Below are 11,895 nucleotides of genomic sequence, written 5' to 3'. Positions count from 1 at the left end.
CAGTCACCTGTCCCAATAAAGTGATGTCCAGATGGCATGCAATAATTTCATAGAATCCGAAGAAGCCCGGGCCTCCCCCGTCATTTGTGACATGAAAAGCACATTACTACATTTTATAAGAACATGCTTGGGAGTTTTAGGAAGGACCTTTGTGAGCAGCTAACCTGACAGCCAGGTAGGTGGGTTCCCTGATGACATGACCTTCCCTTGAGTTGAAAGTTTCCAGAGCCGACAGTTCCTATCCGTGGAGACTTTCCTATTTTCTTGGTGTTCTCATATTACCTAATGTTTGTATTTATTGTTTCGTACTATGTTAATGCAGGGACAATTTGCAAGTGTATTATTAAATGTTAGGTAGAAATCATGCCATGCCACTTTGTACATAAAGGTATTTTATTCATATTTTCATGTGTTACTTTTAATAAATAATTACTATATTCAACACACTAAAATATCATAATGTGACTGTGAAAATGGCAATGGTATTGTCTTCCCATAATTTTGAATATTTGGGTGCTGATTATTTGAACATGAGAACTCACTAATGAAAGACATCTGCAATAAGTGAGAAAGGAACAAAGGATTCACATATCAGACTCCGTTAAAGGGAAGTCAATTTAACATCTCTTTGGTTTTTCTATTTGTAATTCACACTATGTGACAAGGATGTAAGGGCATTTATGACACTCTGTACTGCATTCATTAAGATGATAACAGGAGTGAGACTTTTTATAATCCATTTGGTTGATAGAGTCTGTGCATTTTTAAATTTTTTTTTTTAGAAATGTAATGATTTGTTCTAGCAATCATTGTCAAACGTCCAGTGTGTAGAAACCAATACTTCATAAATACATAACTATGATATGACTTCTCAGTATATCACTTTCCTAAAAACAAAACAAAACAAAACAAAAAAACCCTACGATTATAGCTGCCCTCCATCAGGAGCCAGTTCTTCTGTTGAAAGCTGACTGATCAACCTTGACCACTTCTTGGACACAAGGGATCGAAATGTCATATTGGTTGAAGTTCTATGGAAAGCCTTGGAACTAATGCGCTGCCAGTGGCAGGAAGCTCTTTAACTTTTATGATTACCTAAGCTGCTTTCCATGATAAATTACCTTAGTGTTGTGAGGGCAGTGTAATAGAGACAGAATTTTGTATTTAAAACTGCTTTTTAAAAGTTCATTTTTTTACAGTGTATTTCAACACTTCCAGCTTTAAGAATTATATAAATAATCATCTTGGTTTTAGCCTCCTGATGTCTGGATTATGTCTAATCAAGGACACCAAGCAAACATATTATTGAATGATGCCTCTTTGTGTTTCTCTGAGAAGAGACATGGAGAATAAGGGGGAGGAGGGCAGGGAAAAAGCAAGCACGAAGGTAGAGAAAAAGCCAAGGATCTCTGACATGCATCTCCCTTGAGGGATGCCTTGCCCATGGTCAACTCTAACCTACGAGCCTTTAAATGGGAACAGCAATGAGTAGAGCAGTGTCTCCCGAAAGAAAATATCCCAACACCCATAGAACGCTCTACTGAGTTTCTCAACAGAAACCTTGTTACACAAAATGTACCGCAAAGAAACAAACTTTTCTGCGATTTAAATGACTACAAGTGATATATTATTCTGGTTTCTAGAAAAACCATTTTCTTGACTTTTCATAAGTATTGTTGAAAGAGAGTTTACAAGGTGCAGAAAAGGGAAAGCTTTTTAATGGTCATAAAAGAACGAAATTCGTTCTAGTTCAAGAATTTCATATAAAGAATATGCTTTATACTAACAAATATAGCATTAAATCTTTAAAACAGCCTAAGTGAAAAGAGGATTGAAGACTTTGCAGAGATAATAGTGGCATTTTACAGCATCAATCTCTTTCGTAGGTAATGTCTACATTTTTATAAATCAACTCAAGGTTCTGTTAAAGTAGGGTGTTTTGTTTTCAAGCCACAATTGCCATTAATCAGATGTTTCTTAATTATCTGATTTAGATGATCTACTTTTTATGCCTGACTTATTGTAAGCTTTTTATTCTGATATGTAGTTCAAATGTCACTGCAGCAAAGGAAAGGCTGTATTTATATCAAAGCTAAACCTTTCTATGTTTTTGTTCTGCATGGCAATATGAATATAATTTAAGTCTATCAGTAGTCAAAACCTAAACAAGCGCTAATTAACTGGCACTGTTGTCATCTGAGAATAAGCAGATGTTGTTGGACGACATAGGGCCGGTGATCAGCCAGCAGGGAGAGACTTCTAAATTCCCCCTTGCTGAGCTGAAATATTCCATTACACATCTGACAAATCTATGCCTTATTACTTGTCTACCTGCCATCGTGAGGATCAACTTAGGACATGGACAAACCTTCAACAATGAACATGCTGCTTTCCCTGATTTTCTCTGTTGAGCCCTACTTGTGATTATGCAAGATTTTATGGGGTTCCAAAAAGAAAAGTAGATAATGTCCTTTTAAAAGTTATGTGTTGGGTGATCCTAGTCTCAAAGCTATGAAACTGCTAATAATGACCCATATTAAAGATATCCATCACTTGTGGTTAATTAAATAATAGTTACCTTGAACTAAGAATTTATGATGGATGATCCATGGATCTTTCCTTAAAAATTTCTCCACAAATACAAACCAGATTTCTCGTGTTTCATTAAATGAGTATACTTTGTCCTTGCTTCAAAGGGATTTGTCTTACAGGTGGCCCTGGATATATTTTCTTGTTCTGGATACTTTTTAAAAGCAAAACAGTTTTGACAAAGAAAATGGAAAAACATCTATCATGTCCATCGATGTTACATTCCTGAACTTGAAGTCAGAATTCTACTGCAGTGATCATGGACTAACATCATTAGTTAGCTAACACCATATCCAAGACTCCCTGTGTGTCCGGCATTATACTAAACACTGCACATTCATCATCTCAGTTAATCCTCACAATAATAGTAAGAAATAACTTCTAACCTTTTATTATGTTTTGCTTATTATTGTTATTGTCATAAGCACAAACAAAAACATATCCATTTTAAAGATATGGAAGCCAAGACAGAAAGTTAAATAACTTACCTAAGGTTGTACAACTAGATAAGAGCAAAACTTTGGATTCCAACCTAAATCCCAAATCCCTGTTCCTCATCACTATATTACTTAATCTTTCTAATCTCAGTTTATTTATCTATAAAAAGGGGTGAAAACATTATACCCCTTGCCATAGTGAAAACCAGGGACCAGATTTATCATCCCCTTATAAACAATTGAAAAAACTAAACATCTGTTTCAGACGATGGACAAAAGGCAGAACTGGACCATGATCCCTAAGAACAGAGAGACAAAATTGTGAGTCCTATGAAGTCCTGACTTTGACACATTTCAGACCAGTGGCATAGAGGGGACCCCGAAGTAGAACCTGAGAGTCATACTGAGTTGAGGACACGTAGATTGAAGCAAGGGGACTAAGGTAGCCAAAATTTGTGGAGGAGAGTACCAGACAGGAAGGAGCTACATAAAGGCCTCCAAAAATCTGCATTTGGTGACACTGTATCTGTTGATAATGGGATATTAAACTGTGCATACACTTAGGGTGAAATTCCATGAAACCAGGCAAAAAAAAAGGGGGGGGGAGCTGTGTGCTGAAAATTCCTAGACATCATAAAGGGTAGAAAGACATTCAAGAAAGAAAGACATTCAATGACCAATGATATTGGGAAATCCTCATTGATCACCTTGATTAATAAGCCCATAAGAGTCACACTTTAGTATAGTTGTGCTAAAATACCTATAGAGTAAAGGTGGCTTTAGATAAACCCTAGCCCAGCCTAAAAGCAATCCCAAAAGAATGAAAAAAGCACAACACATTTAAAGGTCTCCCAGGACAAAGTCTGACAATCTTTTATAAAGAGAACAAAATAGGACAAAATAACAAATCAACGTAAAGTTCCAAATATTCATCATCCGATATAAAATGATACAGATGCCCCCAAAGAAGTATGCTGTGAACCTTAATCATGAGAAAAATTAGTTAACAAAAGTGATTTTTAACAAGGATGCTATATTAATTCAATGGAAAAAGGACAGACTTCTCAACGAATGGCTCTGGAACAATAGTTTTCTCGTGTGCATAAAAAAACTAAAGTCAACACTTACCTCATACCACACACAAAACAACTTGAAATGTGTCACAACTTAAACATTACATCCAGAGGGGCGCCTGGCTGGCTCAGTCAGTTGAGCGTCCAACTTCGGCTCAGGTCATGATCTCACAGTCCGTGAGTTCGAGCCCCGCGTCGGGCTCTGTGCTGACAGCTCAGAGCCTGGAGCCTGTTTCAGATTCTGTGTCTCCCTCTCTCTCTGCCCCTCCCCTGTTCATGCTCTGTCTCTCTCTGTCTCAAAAATAAATAAACGTTAAAAAAAAAATTTAAACATTACATCCAGATATATAACATTTGCTTTCTATAGTCAGTAAAGATTCCCTAAATAGGACATAAAAGGCCAAAACTAAAAACAACATGATAAGTTGAATTTTATCGAAACTAAAAATTCTGCATTTTGAATGAGCATTAATAAACTGAAAATGCAAACTAAAGAATAGAAGAAAACATGGGAGTTACATATGTCTGACAAATGGCTTATATCTAGAACTCAGTCATTAATAAAATGCAATTTTAAATCTACAATGAGATACCACTACATATCCACAAGAAAGGCTAAAATCATAAAGGCCAATAATACCAAGTGTTGGAGGGGATATGGAGGAACTAGAACTCTCATACACTGCTAGTGGGAATGTAAAATAATACAACCATTTGGAAAAGAATTTAGCAGATTCTTCTTGAGAAAAGGAAAGTTTTAAAAGTTAAATGCCTACTTCTCATATGACAAAGCATTCCACTTTTATATATTTACCCAAGAGAAATGAAAACACATGTCCTGGCTGTACAAAGACCTATAACTAAAGGCTCTTTTCATAATAGCCAAAAGCTATAAACAATAAACAAATGGTGGTAGAATCATACAATGGATTACCACGCAGCAATCAAATGGAACAAACTACTCATACCGTCCCCCAAAATGGATGAATCTCAAAAACACTATGCATTATGCTGTAAAAAGAAGCCAGGGACAGTGGTGTGCATACTTTATGACTCCATTTATATGAAACACTAGAAAAGAAATCAAACCAATGTCAGTCTTGAGCCAGGGATGAAGGGGAAATGCCAGGAAACAAGCACAAGGCAATTTTTTTTGAGATGATAGAAATTTCTGTAGTTTGATTGTGGTGTGGGTTAGATGGTGTACAGATTTGCCCAAACTCAAGCTACACATTTAAAATGGGTATAATTTTGGGGCGCCTGGGTGGCTCAGTCGGTTAAGTGTCCGACTTAGGCTCAGGTCATGATCTCACGGTCCGTGAGTTCGAGCCCCACGTCGGACTCTGTGCCGACAGCTCAGAGCCCGGAGCCTGTTTCAGATTCTGTGTCTCCCTCTCTCTGACCCTCCCCCGTTCATGCTCTGTCTCTCTCTGTCTCAAAAAAAAAAAAAAAAAACGTTAAAAAAATTTTTAAATGGGTATAATTTTAAGTATAAAATATGCCTTAATAAAATTGACTTTTAAAAATATTTTGTAAACTTTTTAATATTTTTTTCCTTCTTACACTTTTACTTTGAGACATGATAGGAAAATTCAAGTACACATGGAAAAATAAGACGTGATCACAGTGAAAATTGGAGACAATCAAACCAGAAACCTTTAACGCTTGTCAGCTAATGTGGAAGCTAAAGTTCTGAGAGGGACATGCTGCAAGGCTGACAGGAATGGTAAACGGTGTTCCTCTCTTTCTTCCTCACCCTCTCCTTCAACAGAATCCACACCAATCTCCTCATAATTCTTCTCCAGGGCACCTATGTCCTCAGCAGCCTCAAAAAACTCTCCTTCCTCCATGCTTTCACCCACTTACCAGTGAATAAATCATACATACATCAGGTGAAACCTGTGGTCCAGGCGAGCCCAGGACTCAGCAATGGCTGTGGTATTGCTCAGCATGCACACAGCTCATTGTACTTTGGCCAGGTCTCCACCAGGTACCACAGTGAGAGACCTGTAATCAATGCCAACTTTGAAGCCAGTGGGGTACCAGCCCACAAAGGGGATGCTTGGTCTTGTTGGTGGCAATGGCAGCACTGACGTCTTTGGGAACCACATTGCCATGGTACGACAGGCAGCAAGCCATGTATTTACCATGGCGAGGGTCACATTTCACCATCTGGCTTTCTGGCTCAACTCACATACTAGTGGTCTCTGCTCAGAGGACTGTTCATGGTAGGTTTTCTCAGTAGAGATGACAAGGGCATATATGGCCAGAGGGAAATGGATGTGGGGATAGGATACCAGGCGGGTCTGGAAGTCTGGAATTCTGTCAGATTGAGGGCTCCATCAAATCTGAGGAAAGCAGTGACGGAAGACACAATCTGGCTAATGAAGCAATTAAGATTAGTGTAGTTTGGGCACTCAATATCGATATTTCTATGACAGATGTCTTAGATGGTCTCTTGTCTATCATGAAGGCACAGAGTGCTCTAGGGTGACATGGGTAGTGAATAGGAGTTACAGGGCTCAACTACAGCTGTGGAAACCTGGTGGATTGGGTAAATGGAGAACTCCAGCTTGGACTTCTTGCCATAATCAATAGTTATTCCATCAGCCGGGAGGTGAACGCAGAACCAGTTCCCCCTCCAAAGCCGTAGAAAACCAAGATGTCTTGAACACCTGTGTGCTTGTCGGCCACTTTCTGAATTAGGTCCAAGATAAGGTCAATGATCTCCTTGCCAGTGGTATAATGCCCTTGGGCATAGTTATTGGCAGCATTTTCCTTGCCTGTGATGAGCTGTCCAGGGTGGAATAGCTGGCAGTAGGTACCAGTGTAAACGTCACCAATGACTGTGGGTTCCAGGTCTATAAACACTACCTCTGGCACACACTTGCCTCACTGAAGAAGATGTTTAAGGAGTCATCTTCTGTCAATTGGCATCTGGCCATTGGGTTGGATGCCATATTGCAGGCAATAGAATTCCAGTAGACATTGCTGATCTGGATACCAGCCTGGCCAACGTAGATAGTGACGCAGCTGTGCGTGGTGGCTACAGACTAGGAGGCACGGGCAACAACAGGAGCAGACACCGGGTCCCAGTTAACGTCCCTAACAAGCTGAGTTGAGGTAAGTCATGCACTGACTCTATAAAGTTTTTTCTAAAAGGAGGAGTTATATTATTACCTTTCTGTTATGGACTGAATTGTGGTGCCCTCAAATTTGTATATTGAAGTTCTAACCCCCAGTACCCCCAGAATGTGATTGTGTTTGGGGATAGGGCCTTTAAAGCGATCATTAAAGTGATGAAGACATTAAGATGGACCCTCCTCCAATGTGACCGGTGTCCTTATAAGAAGAGGAAATTAGGAGACACACACACACACACACAAACATGTACACACACACATACCGGGAAGACCATGGGAAGACACAGGGAGAAGACAAGTGTTTACAAGCCAAGAAAAGAAGTCTCAGAATGAAACCGGCTCTGTTGACACCTTAATTTTGGATTTTTTGCCTCCAGAATCATGAGGAAATAAATTTCTCTCATTTGAGCCGCTCAGTCTGTGGTACTTGTTATGGTATCCCTGATAAACTAATACAGGCCTACAGGGTCATGGAGATAATTAAATTAGATTATGATTCATGGGAACACAAGATATAATAACTTTTTCCCTTCTTGATTTTCCTAGTAACAACCAGGGTTAGAACTATTCATATTTATATTCAACATTAATTGGCAAGACTGAGATCCCTTTCCAACACCTGGAAGAATTCCTAAACCCTTCTGTTCTACAACTAGATTAGAACCTTCTCTTTCTAAGCATCATGACTCTAGTATTACCATTTAATATAAATGAGCTTGTAGTGAGGTTAACATTTATCTGATAAGCTATTAAAATATTTCAATGCTTCAGTATCTTTCATAAATAGCTGCTATCCTAAGTCTACTGCCCCCCCCTTCAATTCCCTCCCAGAGCAGCTCTTCGGATCCCTCCCCTGGGACCTAAATCTTTCTAGGATCCAGCACCTGAAGGGATAATGTCTGACAAAAGTGAGGCCATCTGTTCTTATAAGTCAATGCCCCATGCCACACTTACGATTAGTTATTTTGACTAGCACTGGTTTTAGGGATGTGTTTTTTTTTTTCAACATATGAAATGTATTGTCAAATTGGTTTCCATACAACACCCAGTGCTCATCCCAAAAGGTGCCCAGGGATGTGTTTTGAGAATGGGGCAGAAGGCAATAAGGATGATTAACTTGAGAAAACTTTTTTTTTAATACAGATTTGTTCAATTTGGGGTACGTGTTTATTTTGTCGGCCAAATGTAAGCCTGGGCCATTTCAATTTAAGCACACTTAAACAAGATAACGTTTGCAACGTTTTAAGGTACAAAACCTTACTAGTACACTCAAATTTAGGGCCCAGTCTTCATTAACCTCCTCTAGTATCAGGTGTTTGTGATGTCTGTCCACTTCCGTGCTCACAAATATAAGCCAAGCCTGTGTGTGTGTGTGTGTGTGTGTGTGTGTGTGTGTGTGAAAGAGAGAGATGGAGACAGAGAGATAGAGACGGAGACAGAGAGATAAAGACAGAGACAGAGCAGGCATGTGCTCTCATACAGGTCGAGCTTTTTTGGTGTGCTGGCAATATATCAGCAGAGCGAGGGCTGTCTTCTGCTGGTGTTGCAGTACAGTATAATAATGCTGCATTGAAATTACAAGTGTACACACTGTGCAGGATTTAGGGCATCTTGCTTGGAACTAAAACTAAAGCAAATGAAAGCATTTAAAATAAAAACTGTCAGCTACGACATCGCTGTTCCCATTGCAATGCCATTGAGTTACTTCAAAGAGCTCAGGCGATTTGAGAGAGGAGACGCAGATGAGGTTTTCTCTGGTTTTGCAGCAAAGCTCACTTACTCGCTGAGTGCGGTACCACCGTTGGTCATGGGAGGGCTGCAAGAGGCAGTTTGCCATAAATGCCTCTGTTACCTAAGAATTACTAATCAGTAAAGTATTGGAGGAAACTGTGGCATCCTAGAAAAATATGCTCCCTCTCCCCTCCATCCTATTATTGGGATACGACCCACTCCCCAGAAATGGCATGAATTTTTATTTCGAAAGAAGAGTTCGATGGCTGTGCCTCCCACTCTTGTGAAGTTTCAGAGTGTGAAATGTGGAAGTGAAGTCGAACTGTCTGGATTGAGAAGTGTGGGAAGATTTCAAAGGTTGAAGCTTTAAGACATGTGTGTGGGAACAGAGCAGAAATTGCAATTGGCTATTAATACCAAAGGCTAATAGTTATCACCATTGTTACCATCGATAAAGTTTTATTTCCACCTACTAGCCCGAAGTATTATTTTAGGCACAGGAGTGATGAAAAGACATCATAAGTGATCATTTTGTCCATAAATTTATTGTCTGGCATAACAGAAGACAGATAGCTTAAAGGGGAGGGCTTTTTTTTTTCCTACTGCTTAATACAGGCAGGCGGGATGAAGTGATGAAATAAATGGGCACCAAGTGTTTCGTGACACTACTGGTGCTCCAAGTGGCATTCAGTGGGGACTGTGCACAGGGGTGGAATAAACGATGAGCTCTGAGTTAGACAGGAGCGTAAGTCTAGCTTCCATGTGTTAGCCTCTCAATTCTAAAATGGCCATATTAAGATTAGCAAAGTAACGCATGCAAATCATTTAACACAATGCCTAGCTTATCACCCAGGCATGAAAAACAAGAATTTCAAAACATCAACAACAAAAAAATTAAATGTAGCAGAGAGCTAATACAGACAAGTAATTAGGTACACAAGGTAGCAGCATAAATAGAAGCCATATCCTGGAAGAGTTTTGCCTCTTTTTTTCTATAGGTTTTGAGAAAACTCTAAATGTATTTCAGGCAAGTTTTGAGGAAACTCTAAATGTATTTCAGGCAAGTAGTATGGGGCCAGAAACAGTTAAGGGAAGATGCAAATGAATATGTTTTTTTTATTTTGCTTTTTGACTTTTTTTAATGCAAGGAGGAAGGGAAAATGCACAGTTATTTCCAAAGGAATGTATGTGAGTTTGATATTTAGAACAGCAGCCTTCAAGTGAAACAATTTAATGACACAGAATTATATTTTGACTAATGTCTTGGTCTATTTGAGAGGGTACTTTGGGTCAAAAATCAAAAAAGATTCCCTTCCTTGCTGAGCCCAATTAATTAATAAGGAATTTTACTAAAGCAATAAAAGGTTCATTCCCTTAACAAATAAACATCACTCTAAGGATTTCCAGAAAAATCCACTCATCTTTCTACTCAACTTAATATTAATTAATAATCAACTATCACCTACACTGGATTCTCAAACTCCACTCACCTGGGTCTCTTTCCTTAATTGTTTCAAAGACCTGAGATTTTTGGTAACTCATCCCACTCTGCCCCAATCTTAAAAGGGTTGGATTTTAGAAAACTAATTAATCCAGGGTCAAGGTCTACAGATCACTGGATCTGTCTTTTGAGGTAACCTTCCTGCTTCTTTTATCCCAAGGCGATGGACAACAATAATAACCAATTACAGTCTGTACTTTCCTATCATGGACATTAGGAGGCAGGTTCTCACTACTCTCTAGAAGACATTGCAAAGTTTCAGGTAGGCAAAAATTCCCATGAATGTACAAGCTCCGATGACTTAAGTGCACCTTTGCTGTAAAGATCACCTGTTACATGCACTGCCTGTTGGAATAGAATAGCATACGGCTTTTTGTCTCCAAGCATGGCATTTAGCTCCACAAGGAGGAAGCCTCAGCAGAATTGTCCAAAGACCCTTCCAGGGAAAGCAAACCTCACTCCTGGATTCTGCTGTGAATATACATTATCTAATCATAATAATGTAAGATGTGTTGCGTTCATAGGTTCTCAATTTTGGAGCTACTCAGACAACATTTAAGGTCGAACCAAAACTTTGAAGATACAAAATAACTAACTAATAACTAACTAATTAGAAGAAGTTACAAGACGAGGGAAAGAGGAGAGGTGAGAGATGCCATAGGGACACTAATGCGTGTATTTTACATAGGGAGAGACCCAGAGACGCTGTCGAAATTAATGAAAAGAAGAACAATAGGTTTCATTATATCATTTAAGGTTAAAAAGAGAAGCAAGGAAAGCATCAAATAATGATACAGGTTATTTAACTTGGGAGACAGTGTTAGTGAGCTAAATTCTTATTCATAGCCCAGGCTTAATTAGCCACTGTCTACAGAAAAAAGATGCAAGTCTATTATTTACAATTGTAGTGATGAGCCCCAGAAGAACTGAAGACAGAAATAGTTGAGGTCATTATCTCTGGCTGGAATCCGGGGCAGAGAATAAGCGTTAGTATCAGTTTAGGCTCTGCAAGAGCTCTACCAAATAAATACTACTTATATTTTTTTCTCCTTCAAAAAACATATTAAAATAAATATACATATATTGGGGTGCCTGGGTGGCTCAGTCAGTTAAGCTTCCGACTTCAGCTCAGGTCTTGATCTCCCAGTTCACGAGTTCAAGCCCCACGTCGGGCTCTGCACTGACAGGTCAGAGCCTGGAGCCTGCTTCAGATTCTGTGTCTCCTTCTCTCTCTGCCCCTCCCCCACTCATTCCCTCTCTCTCTCTCTCTCTCCCTCAAAAATAAATAAAACATTTAAAAAATTTTTAAATAAGTATACATATGATTTTACCGTCCATATATCACAAGATAATAAAATCACACTTTATATATGTAATAACACCTTACAAAAGATTTTAGTGAACACTCTAACCATTATGAT

The 11,895-nt window shown here is 39.0% G+C and overlaps 1 pseudogene; it reads right to left on the bottom strand.

The window, feature by feature from the left end:
• Positions 1-5,847: 5,847 nt before the first annotated feature.
• Positions 5,848-7,192, bottom strand: LOC125922399 (tubulin alpha-1B chain-like; annotated as a pseudogene).
• Positions 7,193-11,895: the final 4,703 nt, after the last annotated feature.

Source organism: Panthera uncia, chromosome B1 (genome assembly GCF_023721935.1).
Source record: "Panthera uncia isolate 11264 chromosome B1, Puncia_PCG_1.0, whole genome shotgun sequence".
In the NCBI taxonomy this organism is placed as follows: Eukaryota; Metazoa; Chordata; class Mammalia; order Carnivora; family Felidae; genus Panthera; species Panthera uncia.
This window is presented reverse-complemented; position numbering and strand designations above follow the sequence as displayed.